This window comes from Myotis yumanensis, unplaced genomic scaffold, assembly GCF_028538775.1.
Source record: "Myotis yumanensis isolate MYYU_CA2020_CCGP unplaced genomic scaffold, mMyoYum1.0.hap1 SCAF_19, whole genome shotgun sequence".
Lineage (NCBI taxonomy): Eukaryota > Metazoa > Chordata > Mammalia > Chiroptera > Vespertilionidae > Myotis > Myotis yumanensis.
In genome coordinates this window covers 5,264,306-5,278,195 of record NW_027223770.1, presented here as the reverse complement: position 1 = coordinate 5,278,195, position 13,890 = coordinate 5,264,306, and the positions used below count along the sequence as shown (strand labels likewise).

General features: G+C 47.4%; 1 protein-coding gene across 1 annotated transcript in view; it reads left to right on the top strand.

The window, feature by feature from the left end:
* Positions 1-13,890, top strand: part of SRRM4 (serine/arginine repetitive matrix 4) — a 367,949-nt gene that overhangs the window by 146,851 nt on the left and 207,208 nt on the right. The window contains exons 6-7 of the mRNA XM_070400012.1: positions 1,547-1,735; positions 7,625-7,802. The gene's annotated coding sequence lies outside the window, so the exon portion shown is untranslated. The remainder of the gene's footprint in view (positions 1-1,546; positions 1,736-7,624; positions 7,803-13,890) is intronic.

The window sequence follows — 13,890 nt, the reverse complement described above, 5'->3', positions numbered from 1 at the left end:
ATTGTTGTATTTGGTTCACTATCCCCTGGGGTATAGATTTTGCTGTATTTGCTTTCTCTGAGGAAAAAAGGGAAGGTTTTGAAATAAATGTCTGTAATGGTGCTTTGCATTCAGATGCTAATGAGATGGCCAGGCAGAGTGTGTTGGACACTAAATGTTTACATTAAAATGGAAATATGTAATCGATTTTTCAAATAGGCCTCCTATTCACTTTTAAAATAACACTTCGTGGGACTAAAACAAAATGGAAAAAATCACCATCTTTAAGTAATATTGGCTGAGGCAGCAACTTCTGGCGAGCTCCAGCCCAAACTAAGTAGAGAGACAATCGTTTCCAAGAATGCATCGGTACACCATCGTCTTTGTTATAATAGAAAAGGAGAGTTTCTTTATGAGCTGGGCATGGGGTTGGTATCATTTCAGTAAAATGATGCCTTCTCTTCAGGAGACAAGTAAAGAAGTTGAACTTCCAACATGAATCAAGTTGAAGCTGTCTGAGTCTATTCATTTGACTGCCGGTAGATGGTTTGAGAAAAAGTGGGTTAAACACAACTATTTCAGAGTCAGAGATGAGAATTGGAATCCAAGATCCCGTTACCAGCTATGCAGCGTAGGGTCTTTTTGGGCCTCTGTTTCCACATCTGAAAAAATGAAAAAAAAAGGGCTGAAAGAAGGACTGGGTTATCAGAAGTAGTATGGAAGAAAACTCACTTTAGGTAATAATTCAAACTATCTTCCTATTATATGGAGAGAACACACTGTAAATAATAAGATTAACTCATTTATTGAGTGCATGCTGTGTGCCAGGCACGGAAGAACTTTAATTACGTTAACAATGTAATTCTAATAACTTTATTAGGTAGGTACTGTTAAGTAGGTGCTAATATTATGCTGGTTTTAAGGATATTGGCTAATTTACTCAACAAGATGTTTATTAAATGAGTTTGAATTTCTCAGTAAAATAGGATTAGTTGGCTTATTCCTTAAAATATTTATTGAGTATCTACTATGTCCTAATCAATGTGTTACTAGTTAATTCTGGAGCTGTGTTGGTAAGCAAAATTAGCCACAGTCCTTGCTTTCATGGAAATTAGAGTTCAGACAGGGAGGCAGACTATAATAAAATAATCTCAAAAATGGGTGAATTGTAACAAAATGAACCAACTGTGAAGGACGAGGATCTGCTCCTGTGAGAACATCTAATAAGACTTGGAGGAGTGACCTGCCCTGAGATCTAAGGAGGTGCTGGAATTAAACGAGGGGGAGGGAATGGGAGTGTGGGCATTCTAGGCAGAGGGAGCAGCCCTTGCAAAGGTCTGTAGTGGGAGGAACATGGCATGTGAGTGAGCCCGCCCCCCCCCCCCCTATTACCCATTTCCATCTCTGTCTAGTCCCAGAAAGTGATAAGGATCAGGGCCTTTTCTCAGCAGTTGGCCAACTGTTGAAGTAAGAGGACAACTGTGCTTTGTGGGGAAGAGGAAAGCTGTGGTATAGCAGGTGGAGTCATGACTATAACCCTCACTCTTATTAGAAAACTTTGTTCTAGGGGCCTGGCCAATCTCACCATGCATCCCAGGGAGCTATGAGATGAGACTCAAGTCAAAGTGAAGAGAAGAAGTAACCACTTTGGATAAAACCGAAAGAACCAATGTGGTAGCCCAATTGACCACTGGTGACATGGAGAGCCTTAAGGGGACCTGTTGTCTCAACCCCTGTGGAGCAGTTTCGTGACATGGTACGTGAATGATTGAGACAGGACTGTGGGTCTCCTGACAGGTGCCCTGGGAGCTATTACACTGGATCAGACCTGGGCTAGAGCATCTCACAATTGCAATTCCTCTCACGGTGGTGAGTGTGTGTGCACATGCGAATGAATTAAAGTCTGCCAAGTATTTCAACACTCCTGAAACAAAATGGAATGGAAGTGTGAGCTTTTGTAGATGTGATTGTTACTGAGACTCTGCTTCTCTGCAGAGCCAGAGGATATTCTTGTTAAAATGCCCTGTGTTCTACCAACAAGACCAGAACATGTGTTGGGATATTGCCAGACACAGGGCCTTTCTCCGCTGTGTGTGAGTGTGTGTGTGGTGCATGCATATGTGTTTGTACAGAAGGGTAAACATTAGATGCAGAAACAAGGGAGAATTTATCTGATTTGTAAAATATCTCAGAAATCGCCACTGGAACTTGCTTAATTGAGAAGTCTCCTTTCTTTGAGGAATAAACATGAAATTGTTTCATTTTTTCCAGTAACTACTATGAGGACAATCTCTGTTCCACTTCCCACCCACTTCCTACCTTTCTGCTACCTGTTAAGTCTGTTTGGTTCTAGAACTTTTCAGTCTCCTGGTCGCCAGGCCACTTTTCAACTCCAGTCTTACATTTTTTTTTTCATTATTTCCCCTTTTGTTTCTCAGCATTGACTGGACTTAGGAGGTGGATCTGGCCTGTCTCTTACAACCCTGTACTCCACACTTTCCTACTCCCTTTCTTTCCCCTGCTGTGTTGAGGTAAGAAGGACGAAGCAGAGAAGAAAGAGGACATTTCTTTTTCTTTTTAATAGATTTTATTTTATAGAGCAGTTTTAGGTCCACAGAAAAATTGAGCAGAAAGTTCTAAGAGTTCCCATATATTCCTGTCTTCATACACACACAGCCTCCCCCTCTAGCAACACAGTGGGACATTTGTTACAACCAGTAGCTTTGCACTGACACACCATTATCTCCAAGTCCATAGTATCCATTAGGGTACACCCTTATGTTGTCCATTCCATGGTTTAGATAAACACATGACATGTATCCACCATCACAGTGTCACAGGGGATAGTTTCCCTGCCCTAAAAATCCTCTGCTCTGTCCAGTTATCCTTCCTCCTCTCTAATCCCTGGAACCGTGACCTTTTTACTGTCTCTATAGTTCTGCCTTTCCTGGAATTCCATATAGTTGGAATAATATAGTCATTACAAATTGGTGCCTTTCACTGAGTAAGCTCCTTCCATGTCTTTACATGGCCTGCTAGCTCACTTCTTCTGAGCACGGAATAATATTCCATTGGCTGGATGTACCCCTGTTTATTTATCCATTCACCTACTGAAGGACATAGTGGTTGCTTCCAGATTGGGCGATGAAGAACAAAGCTGGTAAAAACACGTGCAGGTGTTTGTGTGGCCATAAGTAGCAACTCATTTGGGTAGACATAAGGAGCATGGTTGCTGGACTTTATGGTAAGACTATGTTTAGTTTTGTGAGAAGCTGCCAAACTGCCTGCCAGAGTGAAGTGAATTTTGCATTCCTACCTGCAGTGAGTGAGAGTTCCTGTTGCTCCACATCCTCTCCAGCATTTGGTGGTGTCAGGATTTTGGATGTTTGCCATTCTAATAGGTTTGTAGGACAGAGGGAGCTGGGGTCAGACCCTGTCGGGATGCGTAGGCCGTGGCAAGAGAACCGGTTTGTATTAGGAGTGGGACGGGGGGCTGTGAACTGAGAGGTGATGTGCTCTGTCTTCTGCCTGAAAAGGGGCCTCGGGCTGCTGTGATAGAAATAGAGCTCAGGGAAGCAAGAGAAGCCAGGTGCGGGGAGCTTATTGCAAATAACTTGGGTGAGGCATGATGGTGGCTTGGGTCAGGGTCATGGCATTGAGGCACTGGGTAGCGGCTGAACTCCGGAAATATTTTGAAAGGTCAGTTGCTGATGGGTAAGATGTGGGGTGTGATGAAAAGAGAGGAATTAAGGGTGATGCCAAAGTTTTTTGCCTGAACAATTGAATGGATGGAATTGCCATTTGCTGAGATGGGAAGGTTAGGGAGTTCAGTATCAGACTTATTAGTCTGACATGTTTATAGGTATCCAAACAAAGCTGTTGAGTAGGAAATTAATCCTAGGCCAGTGATGGCGAACCTATGACACGCGTGTCAGAGGTGACACGCGAACTCATTTTTTTGTTTGATTTTTCTTTGTTAAATGGCATTTAAATATATAAAATAAATATCAAAAATATAAATCTTTGTTTTACTATGGTTGCAAATATCAAAAAATTTCTATATGTGACACGGCACCAGAGTTAAGTTAGGGTTTTTCAAAATGCTGACACGCCGAGCTCAAAAGGTTCGCCATCACTGTCCTAGGCCCATGTTGCTCCAGGAAGAGGTAAGTCAGGGATACTGTAAGCAGGGAGCAAATGTTTCCAAAGCAACATGTAAGTGCAGCCGCAGGGTGAGTGGGATGCTCTGTGCAGGCACAAGTAAGGGGCACACACTGTGGTGCTGACAAATGCCACTGGAGTCAGTTACCTTCAGGCTGTGACCTGAAGGTGAAGTGGGATGAGCCAGGTGAAAACAGGGGCAAAAAATAGTTTAGGCAAAGGGAACAGCTTATGCAAAGGCCCTGCGGCAAGGGAGAGCGTGTTGCCATTTTGGAACTAAAAGTAGATCAGTCTCACTCAGAGAAGACAATGGGGACAGAAGGGGAGGGGGGAGCACAGGAGTGAGGGGGGTGGGGTAGAAACGCACAAGCAGAGCCCTGGACGCCTTGCTTTGGAGTCTGGACTCTCTCATGTGAGCCCAGGGTATTGCTGAACATTCTGAAGCAGGGCGCCCGAGTGGTCAGACTTAACATGCTTCTCCTCCAGGGAGACCTTCCCCCGGGAGCAGTGAGCCAAGTCTTGTGAGCTCATCTCCCCTGGGCCACCCCAGCCTGCCTCCTCGTCCATCCCCATTAGCTGCATTCCAACTCTCGCCAGGCCTGTCACAGCGAAGTAGGTCAGGCCAGGCCCAGCAGTCCCCTAGGGACTAGGTTGTGATAGCCAGGCCCAGAGTCGGGGGTAGGGGAGTGATCTGCATGCACAGCCTGGCTCCTTGCAGGGACAGGGTGCACCGAGGGGAAAGGCAGCCTGGGGTGCTTCCCAGGGCAGCCTACACGCAGTGGCTTTCTCTTCCTTGCCAGCCATCCGTGTTCTTAAAAGGCCCCAGGCTTCGGCAGGTAAAATCGCTGAAATCTGAGGCTCCAGATAGGTGCTGACCAAGGTGATTTCACTCTGGACAGCTCTCTCTCTCTGACTCATCAGATCATACCAAGGAATGGCATGTGGCATTTAAAGTGCTTGTGTATGTCGTTTTCAGAGAGATCCTTAGACCATTTCCTTGGGCTTTCAGGAGGAGGGTGAGTCTGGATGTGGCAGATTGAGAGCAATCGGCTGAGCCTCTGAAGACCGGAGCCCCTGTACTTGTCTGTCATTTACTATGTGGCCTGGGCATGTCAGTTGTCATATCGAAGCTTTCACTTCTTTACCATTAAGTTAACTAGTTAAATCTGACAACTTAGAAGAAGTGTACAACTTCCCTGAAGAATATCACATACCAAATTAGCAGAGGAAGAAATAGAAAAACCTTAATAGCCTTGTATCTATTTAAGAAATTGAATTCATAATTTAAAACCTCTCCTTGCCTCCCCTCCCCCACAACCACAGACACATTTTATCAAATATTTAAGGATAAAATAATGCTGAGACTACACAAACCCTTCCAGAAAATAAAGAAGAGAATTGTTAGGTCACAGGTTCTAATCCCCATCAAGGCACATACCTGGGTTATGGGTTCGATCCCCAATCAGGTATGTGTGGGAGGCAACTGATTGATGTTTCTCTCTCACATCGATGATCCTCTCCTCCTCTCCCCTCTCCCTCCCTCTCCCTCCCCCCTCCCTCTCCCCCCTCGCTCTCCCCCTCTCTCTCCCCTCTCCCTTTTTCTCTCTCTAAAATCAATAAACATATCCTTGGATGAGAATTTTTTTAAAAAAAGAATTGTTTCCAACTTGTATCATCAGGCCAATATAACTTAGATAAGAAAAGCAGATGAAAGAAAAGGGAAAAAAAAAGAAAAGAAATGCAGATGAGGACATTAAAAACTATTCTAGATGCAAAAGTCCTTAAAAATATGATCAAATAGAATTCAGCAGCACATACAAAGGAGGAGTTGCGATCAGAGCCATGGGCACAGGGCCTTCCACTCTCCCATATCAAGCCCTTGACAGACATCACCAGTGGATCCCTCTGATTTTTCCAGCTGAATCTTTCTCACCTTAGCTTTCCAGGAAGCCCCCACCCATCAGTGACATTTGGAGTGTCAGAAGAAATCTATTTGACACCAGGGATCCTACCAATATAAGGCTTCGATGCTGAATTCTGTTGTGCTATTAAATTTTGAGGTCATGTATGGCAAGCATTTCCTTCTGTGTGGCATGATTTACTCCAGGCCAGACATGGAAGAGCAAAGCTCAGTGTTTTGGGTGATTCACATGAAGGAAGAAGCCATAAATACTAAATGCCTGTAAGAACCATAGCCTTGTAGGTTCTCAGCACTCCTGTATGATCAGCCCCCAAGGATGTTTTTGGCGCACAATCATCCAAGACTGTGTGTTGAATGAAAGCATTTCAAAGGAAGCAGATAAGTGGTTCTGTCTTATAGAGTTGTTATGGCTTCTGCCATTGAATCAAGGATAACCCATCACAAATGACGAAATCCAAAACCATTAGTTGGATGAATGAATGAATTCTGAAGGAGGCAGACAAGTAGTTCTGTCTTTGTAGAGGGCTATGGTTCCTGCCATGTGGCAAAGGATAACCAGCAAGTGGTGAGGCCAGAAATTGGGGTCCAAGCCAAAGGCTGCCGTGTAAAGGGTGAACATCTATAGTCTGATGATTCTTATATTACTAACTTCAACCTTGTCTCGCCTCTGAGTTGCAGACACATCTGTCCAGCTTCCTTCTTGATATGTCCACTGGATTGCTTCACAGATTTCTTGAGCTCAGATTCTATGATTGACTATATATCTGACCCCCAGTGTTTCCATCTCAGTGAACCCCATATGCAGGCCAGAGATTTGGAAGGCAGTCTGAATACCACTCCCTTCTTCACGTCCCACATCCTCATTAGTTCTCAAATATATCCGCTTTTCTCTGTCTCCCCCCCCCGCCCCCCACCACCCTGGTCTGAGCTCCCCTCACATTTTCTATGTGGAAACAGATAAGTGGAAGAAACCGCGAAGCCCAAACATAGAGTCAGTGCCATACACGAGCTAAGAAAAGAGGTGTCATGATATGGTCCACTGACCAAATCTGGCCCTCTGCCTGTTTGTATAAATAAAGTTTTATTAGAACACAGCCACACTCATTTGCTTATGTGTTGTCTATGGCTGCTTTTGCATTCAAGGACAGAGGTGAGTGTTACAATAGAGAACATATGGCCTACAAAGCCTAAAATATTGACTCTCTGCCTCTTCACAGAAAAAAGTTTGCTGACTCTTATTAAAAGCATGAATCTGAGTCTCAGCTCCAACACATACTAGCTGTGTCAGCTCAAGAAAGCCATATCACCCCTCAGAGCCTCAGTTTTCTCATCAACCAAATGGACAGAGTAATAGGATCTGCCTCTTGCTGTTGAAGGATTTAATGCACTCAATGCTTTGCACATTGCCTGCCACTAGAATATGCCTAAGAAATGATGGCTATTATTAATAAGTTAGTACTGTGAACAATGAATATCAGTAATAAACAAAGCCTTCTTTTGTGCCTTGGACAGACGTAGATACTTTCCTGGGGCCTGGCAGTAAGTTTTCTTCCTTCATCACAGACGCGGTGGCAACCCATACGGAAACGTGTTTATCTTGAAAGCACCCGGCAGAGACGGCAAGGAAGGGGCTGAGCTGGTGGGAAGACCCCATTTCTCAAACCCAGCTTTCTGCTCGGAATTATTCAAAGGGAAACCTTATCAAGCAGCCTTCCAGCTTGGTGTCATCCATCTTCCAAAGGTAATTCAATAGCCCTTGGTAGCTGATGATTTATGGAGCCGCTGTCCGCGGGGAGGTTGCTCTTTGTATTACAGCTTGTTTTTATCAATGACCAGCAACCTGCTGGCTGGGGCCAGAAGCAACAGGCTCTGTGTTTAATCCTGTTCCCCGAGGCTGGAGTCAGCTCCAGGCCAGCAGAGGGCCGCTGGCCGCTGGGCAGATAAAGGAATCGGATCATTCTGAGCTGAGAGCTTCAGTTGTTAAGTAGGACTGCTATGTCTCCTCTACAAAGCTGCTTTAAGCCTCCAAACCTCATGTGATCAATGCCACCGTTCCCGCGAGGGGAGAGACTGTCATTGCTGCTTTACAGATGAGATGCTGAAGCTGGGAGGGGATACTGGTCTGGTGCCTGGATTAGGAATGCACGGCAAAGGCCCCTGTCTTAACAGGACGTTTGTGTGCGTTGTGAGGAGGCCTAGCGTGTGGGCCGGGTATGAGGGCTTGGCTTTTTCTCGCTGCTGCCTTATTCTGATCATGCCAGGACAATCTTCATGGGGGATAGGACCTTGCTTTCTCATCTGTCATTTAATTCATAGCACCAGGCCTGGCATGTGACAGGTGTTTTATAAAGAATGAGTTAATGGTGCCTAGGCCTTTGCATATGTTTTTTCCTCTTCCTGAAACACTTTTCCCGTCCTCTTTGTCTGGTTAACTTCCACTTGTCCTTAAGGCCACAGCTGAGATGTCATCTTGTGTCAGTCAGTGTCTAATCAGGAAAATAGAAATCATATCAGTTAATTTAATCAAGAGAATTTGATAGGGATCTGTTTAAGCCCTTATTGGAAGATGGGTAAGGTGAAAAGGGAACACTGAGGTCACAGAGATAGTAACCACAGTGGGTTAGTTATTCATCGCTGCATAACAAGTTACCCCACCACTTTGTAGCTTAAAACACCTATTCATTATCTCAGGAACTTGGGCATGGCTTAGCTGGGCCTTCTGCCTCAGGGTCTCTTATAAGGCAACAGTCAGGTGGCAGCTGAGGCTGGGGTCTCATCTGAAGGCTCAGCCGGGGGAGGATCTGCTTCTGAGCTCACTCAAGTGGTTATTGGCTGGATTCAATTCCTTGTGGGCTGTTGGACTGAAGCTGTCAGTTTATTACTGTCTGTTGGCTGGAGGCCTCCTCAGGTCCTGGCCACCTTGGCCTCTCCATAGGGTAGCTCACAACACGGCAGCTGATTGATCAGAGCGAGCAAGCAAGACAACACCCATGAAGGAGGCCACAGTCATCGTTTAATCTCTAGAAGGACATCCCATCACCTCTGCTGTTTCCCAGTAGAAGTGAGTCCATAAGTCCTCTTGCACTCAAGGGGAGGGGATCACACAGGGCATACAGATCAGGGGCTACGTCAGAGGCTGCCCATCTTAGGCAGAAAGACTCAGTACCTACAGGGATGGAGGACAAAGGGAAGAGGTTGGGACTTTAGAATCTACTAGTAGATGTTTGGAGGAAGGTCCCCATGGGGCTGAGACGGGCTCTGAGGGGGTGGCCCTGACCAGTTGATACGAGTGACTCTGGTGGGCCCTACAGAGGCTGTTTGTAGGAATGTGAGGAAAACAACACTTTGAAGCTGGAGCTAGCTAGTGTTTCTGGAACCAACTGGCACTGCCTGGAGTTGGGGGGAGCCATTGACACAGATAGGAGCAGGATGCAAAGTGGAAGGAACAGTCCCTCTGCCCCTGGGATGGGTTGAATTCCCTCCCCCCTGAAATTCCTATGGTGAAGCCCTAGCCGCCAGTACCTCAGAATGGGACCTTATTTGGAAATAGGGTCGTTGCAGGTGTAATTCGTTAAGGTGAGCCCATACTCCTACATGATGGTTCTATTATAAAAAGGGGACACAGTCCCAGAGAACATGAAGCAGAGATCAGAGTGATGGATCTGCCAGCCAAGGGACACCAGAGATGGCACAGCACCCGGAGCCAGGGAGGCCTGCAGCTGAGTCCGTCTCAGCCTCAGAAGGAGCCAGCCCTGCTGACACTTGGATCTGGTACATCTGGGCTCCAGAACTGTGAGCAAAGAGCTTTGTGTCGTTTAGGCCGCCCAGAGTGGCACTTCGTTAGAGCAGTGCTCGCAAACAAATGTAGCTCCTCCAGCTCTGTAGTCTCCTCCGGCATCACCCGTCTTTCGGAACCTGCAGGCATGCGTCCGGCAAAGTGGGCATAGTCACAGCCCCTCGTCACCACAGGGGCGATGGAAGGATGGGTGTGAGAGGGTACTGGCCAGCATGCACCTCTTCTAGGAAAGCCTGCAGGGACTCCGCCTGTCTCCTGTGTGTCCCCTCGGCCCTCTGTACTGCCTTCTGTCATAGCCCTTACTACCCTCTTGAACTAACTGATTGTTGGTCTGTATCTTGTCCTAGACTGTTAATTTCATGAGGGCAGGTACTCTGTCCTGTGTTCTCAGTTGTATCATCTATACTAATACAGACGATTATAAGTACAACTAGAGGCCCGGTGCACAAAAATTTGTGCACTCGGGGTGGGGGAGGAGGGGTCCCTCAGCCCAGCCTGTGCCCTCTTGCAGTCTGGGACCCCTCGGGAGATAATGACCTGCTGGCTTAGGCCTGCTCCCGGGTGGCAGAGGGCAGGCCCAATCCCTAGGTGCAGCCCCAGGTCGGGCTCAGAGCAGGGCCGATTGGGGAGTTGGGGCACTGCCCCCTGTCATGCACAGAGCAGGGCAGATCGGGAGGTTGCAATGCCACCCCTAGTCACGCTTAGGGTAGGGCCGATTGGAGGGTTGGGGCACCGCCCCCTGTCACACTCAAGGCAGAGTTGATGGGGAGGTTGCGGCGCCACCCCCTGTCACGCACATAGCAGGGCCGATCAGGGGATTGGGGCGCTGCCCCCTGTCATGCACAGAGCAGGGCCCATCAGGGGGGTTGGGGCGCTGCCCCCTGTCACTCACAGAGCAGGGCCCATCAGGGGGGTTGGGGCTCTGCCCTCTATCACCCACAGAGCAGGGCCAATCAGGGGGTTGGGGAGCTCCCCCCGTCACACACAGAGTAGGGCTGATAGGGGAGCTGGGGCACTGCCCCCTGTCACACACAGAGCAGGGCGGATCAGGGGGTCGGGGCACCGCCCTCTATCACCCACAGAGCAGGGCCCATCAGGGGGTTGGGGCGCCGCCACTGTCACACTCAGGGCAGGGCCGATGGGGAGGTTATGGCTCTATCCTGTCACTCACAGAGCCGCAGGGAGATCAGGGGGTTGGGGAGCTCCCCCCTATCAGGCACAGAGCAGGGCCTGTTGGGGGGGGGGGGGGTTGGGGCGCCGCACCCTGTCACACACAGAGCAGGGCGGATAGGGAGGTTGTGGCCCCGCCCCCTGTCACACACAGAGCCGCAGGGCAATCAGGGGGTTTGGGCACTGCCCCCTGTCACGCTGATCCCGGTGCTGGGAGGCATATTACCCTTTTACTATATAGGATAGAGGCCTGGTGCATGGGTGGGGGCTGGCTGGTTTGCCCTGAAGGGTGTCCTGGATCAGGGTGGGGGTCCCCACTGGGGTGCCTGGCCAGTCTGGGTGAGGGGCTGAGGGCTGTTTTCAGGCTGGTGGGTGACTGAAGCTCCCAACCGCTCCTTTTTTTCTTTCTTTTTTATTTTATTCTGGGCCACCTTTAGCTCTGAGGCTCGGCTCCAGCTCTTAGGCCTTGGCTGCTGAAAGCAGGTATCTGGTTTGTTTGGGTACTATAATCGAAACACTGTTTCAACTCCAGCTCTGAGATCCCAGCTGGCTGAAAGCAGGTTTCTGGGGTTTTGTTTAGCTTCTATATTTGTAACAATGTTTCAAACTGCAAGCTCAGAGGCCGGCAGCGGCAGGCGGGGAACGTTGGAGTCCTCCGTCACTGAAGCAAGCAAGCCTCATGTTCTCTTCAAGCTGCCTGGCTGCCGGCCGCCATCTTGGCTGGCAGTTAATTTGCATATCGCCCTGATTAGCCAATGGGAAGGGTAGTGGAGTGACACCAGTTTGCATGTTTCTCTTTTATTAGTGTAGATAACCTCAGGTAATCCTTGTCATAACCCTGCACAGGAGATATTTTCATCCCCATTTGCTTATGAGAAAACTAGAGATCAGAGGACATTGGTGGCAGAGCCAGGGCTTGCGTGGACCTTCTTCTGTTCTCCAACTCTACTCTCCCCACACCCCGGATTTTTAGAGCCACATACATCACAGTTTTGCATTATGCTGGGAACTGGGTTAGAACCTATCTGCATATCTTTCTCTATCTCCATATTTATGTTAGCTACATAATCATCCAATCCCATTTTATAGAGTAAGCAGGGCTGATGGAAAGCTAGAAACCAAACTTAATATTTCCTTTAAATCCAGCTCCACTGTGCAGCCAGAGAGCTGAAAATCAACCAACCTCCCTCCACGAAGAGCGGATTAATAGGTTGTTGATGCATCTAATGGTTTGTTTAATTGATGGCTTCTGCCATTATTAGGAGACAGGTTAGAGGGGTTTTTATGACTATAAGGCCCACATCAATTAGCCTTGGAAGCAAGAATGTAAATACAAAATGCTGTTTGTTCTGTTGCCAAGCAAAGTAAGCACTATACTTGTAGCCAAAGCTTTAAGAATTTATTCTGCAAATATTTGAGCATGTATCACGTGTTTGGCACTGTTCTCATAGCTGCGTGGGATACAAAAGGGTAAGATGCATTTTGTTCCACAGGGACCTTGCAGTGTAGTTAAGGAAAAGAGATCTACATACACGCAACATTAATGAACAAAACAAGGCCATGGAGGGTAAATCGTATATTAATGGAACGGACAATAGGAAAATGGTACTTAGGGAATTCAGAGGAGGGTGTGGTAATGATGATAGTAATGAAGACTTTGCTACCATTTTATTGAGCTTTTATTGTGGTCCAGGCATAGTGCTAAGTGTTAGTGTGTGTTAGCATTTTATAGACGAGGCAACTGAGGCTCAGAGGAGGTGAATGACTCGCACAAAGTCACACAGCCAGTGAGTGATGGAGTGAGTATTTATCCTGGGTCATATCACAAAGGAATTAGCTCTTAATGACCTGCTGTGTTATATCCTGAGAGTGGACTGTACTCTGTACTTCCACAGAGAGCAGTGACTGTCTTGGGGACCTGGGGAAGTTCGTGTACATCGTAAAGTTGATGGCGTTTAAACTGGGTTTTGAAGAATGAATAATAGTTCAGTAGTTGGAGAATGAGAGAAAACATTCTAGGCACAAGGAACAGCTTATGCAAAGCATGTTGGCTTGTTCATTCCCGCCCCCCTCCTTTGACTGCAGCTATGTCCACCACACCCCCCTTTCCTTGTAGATGGCCAGTATAAGTCAGTTTCACCCTCTTATCCCCCTTCATTCGGCGGGGGGGGGGGGGGGGGGGGGGGGGCACGGGGGTTTGGAGTGTCAGCATATTTACCCTTTGACTCTACTGGTGCCGAGGCTTGATTTTTGGGGATTCTACAGCAGACTCAGATCTCATTGAGTATTTTGAGCATTTAGAAGAAGACATGGTGGGACACCCTCCCTCACGTGAACACATACGCTTATTAAAAACATTAGGAACATGTTGAGTGAGCAATCCTTGGGAGAACTAAAGTGCTTTTTGCCACTTAAAAAAGGCCTTCCAAGAGAAAGCTGAAACAGATGGAAATAAATTGAATTCACTGCCCTAGGAGATCTTGCACAGTGAAACTCATGTAATTGACCACTGGTCTTCAGAGGGGGTGGGTATGAGAAGCGAGAACATAGCAGGAGGAAGGAAGAGGATCTCAGAGCTACATTTAAAATGGCCCAAACGGGGCTAGAAAATGGGGCCTATATTAAAGTTGACACCATTTTTATTAAAGTTGTAGTGGAGGCTTCGGATCTGTCTGATCTCTGACGAGTCACTAGGGAGGTGGATTGAGCAGAAGGCAACTCCTCTGAGGGGGTTTGAACTGCTCTCTCCACTGAGGTCCTTGCACTTGGAAAAGGATCCTGTGGAACAGGAAGGGGCAGAAGGCTTAGGGGGTGGGGGTGGGGGCAATGGGAGGAGCCACACGGGAGGACATTTACTAATAGA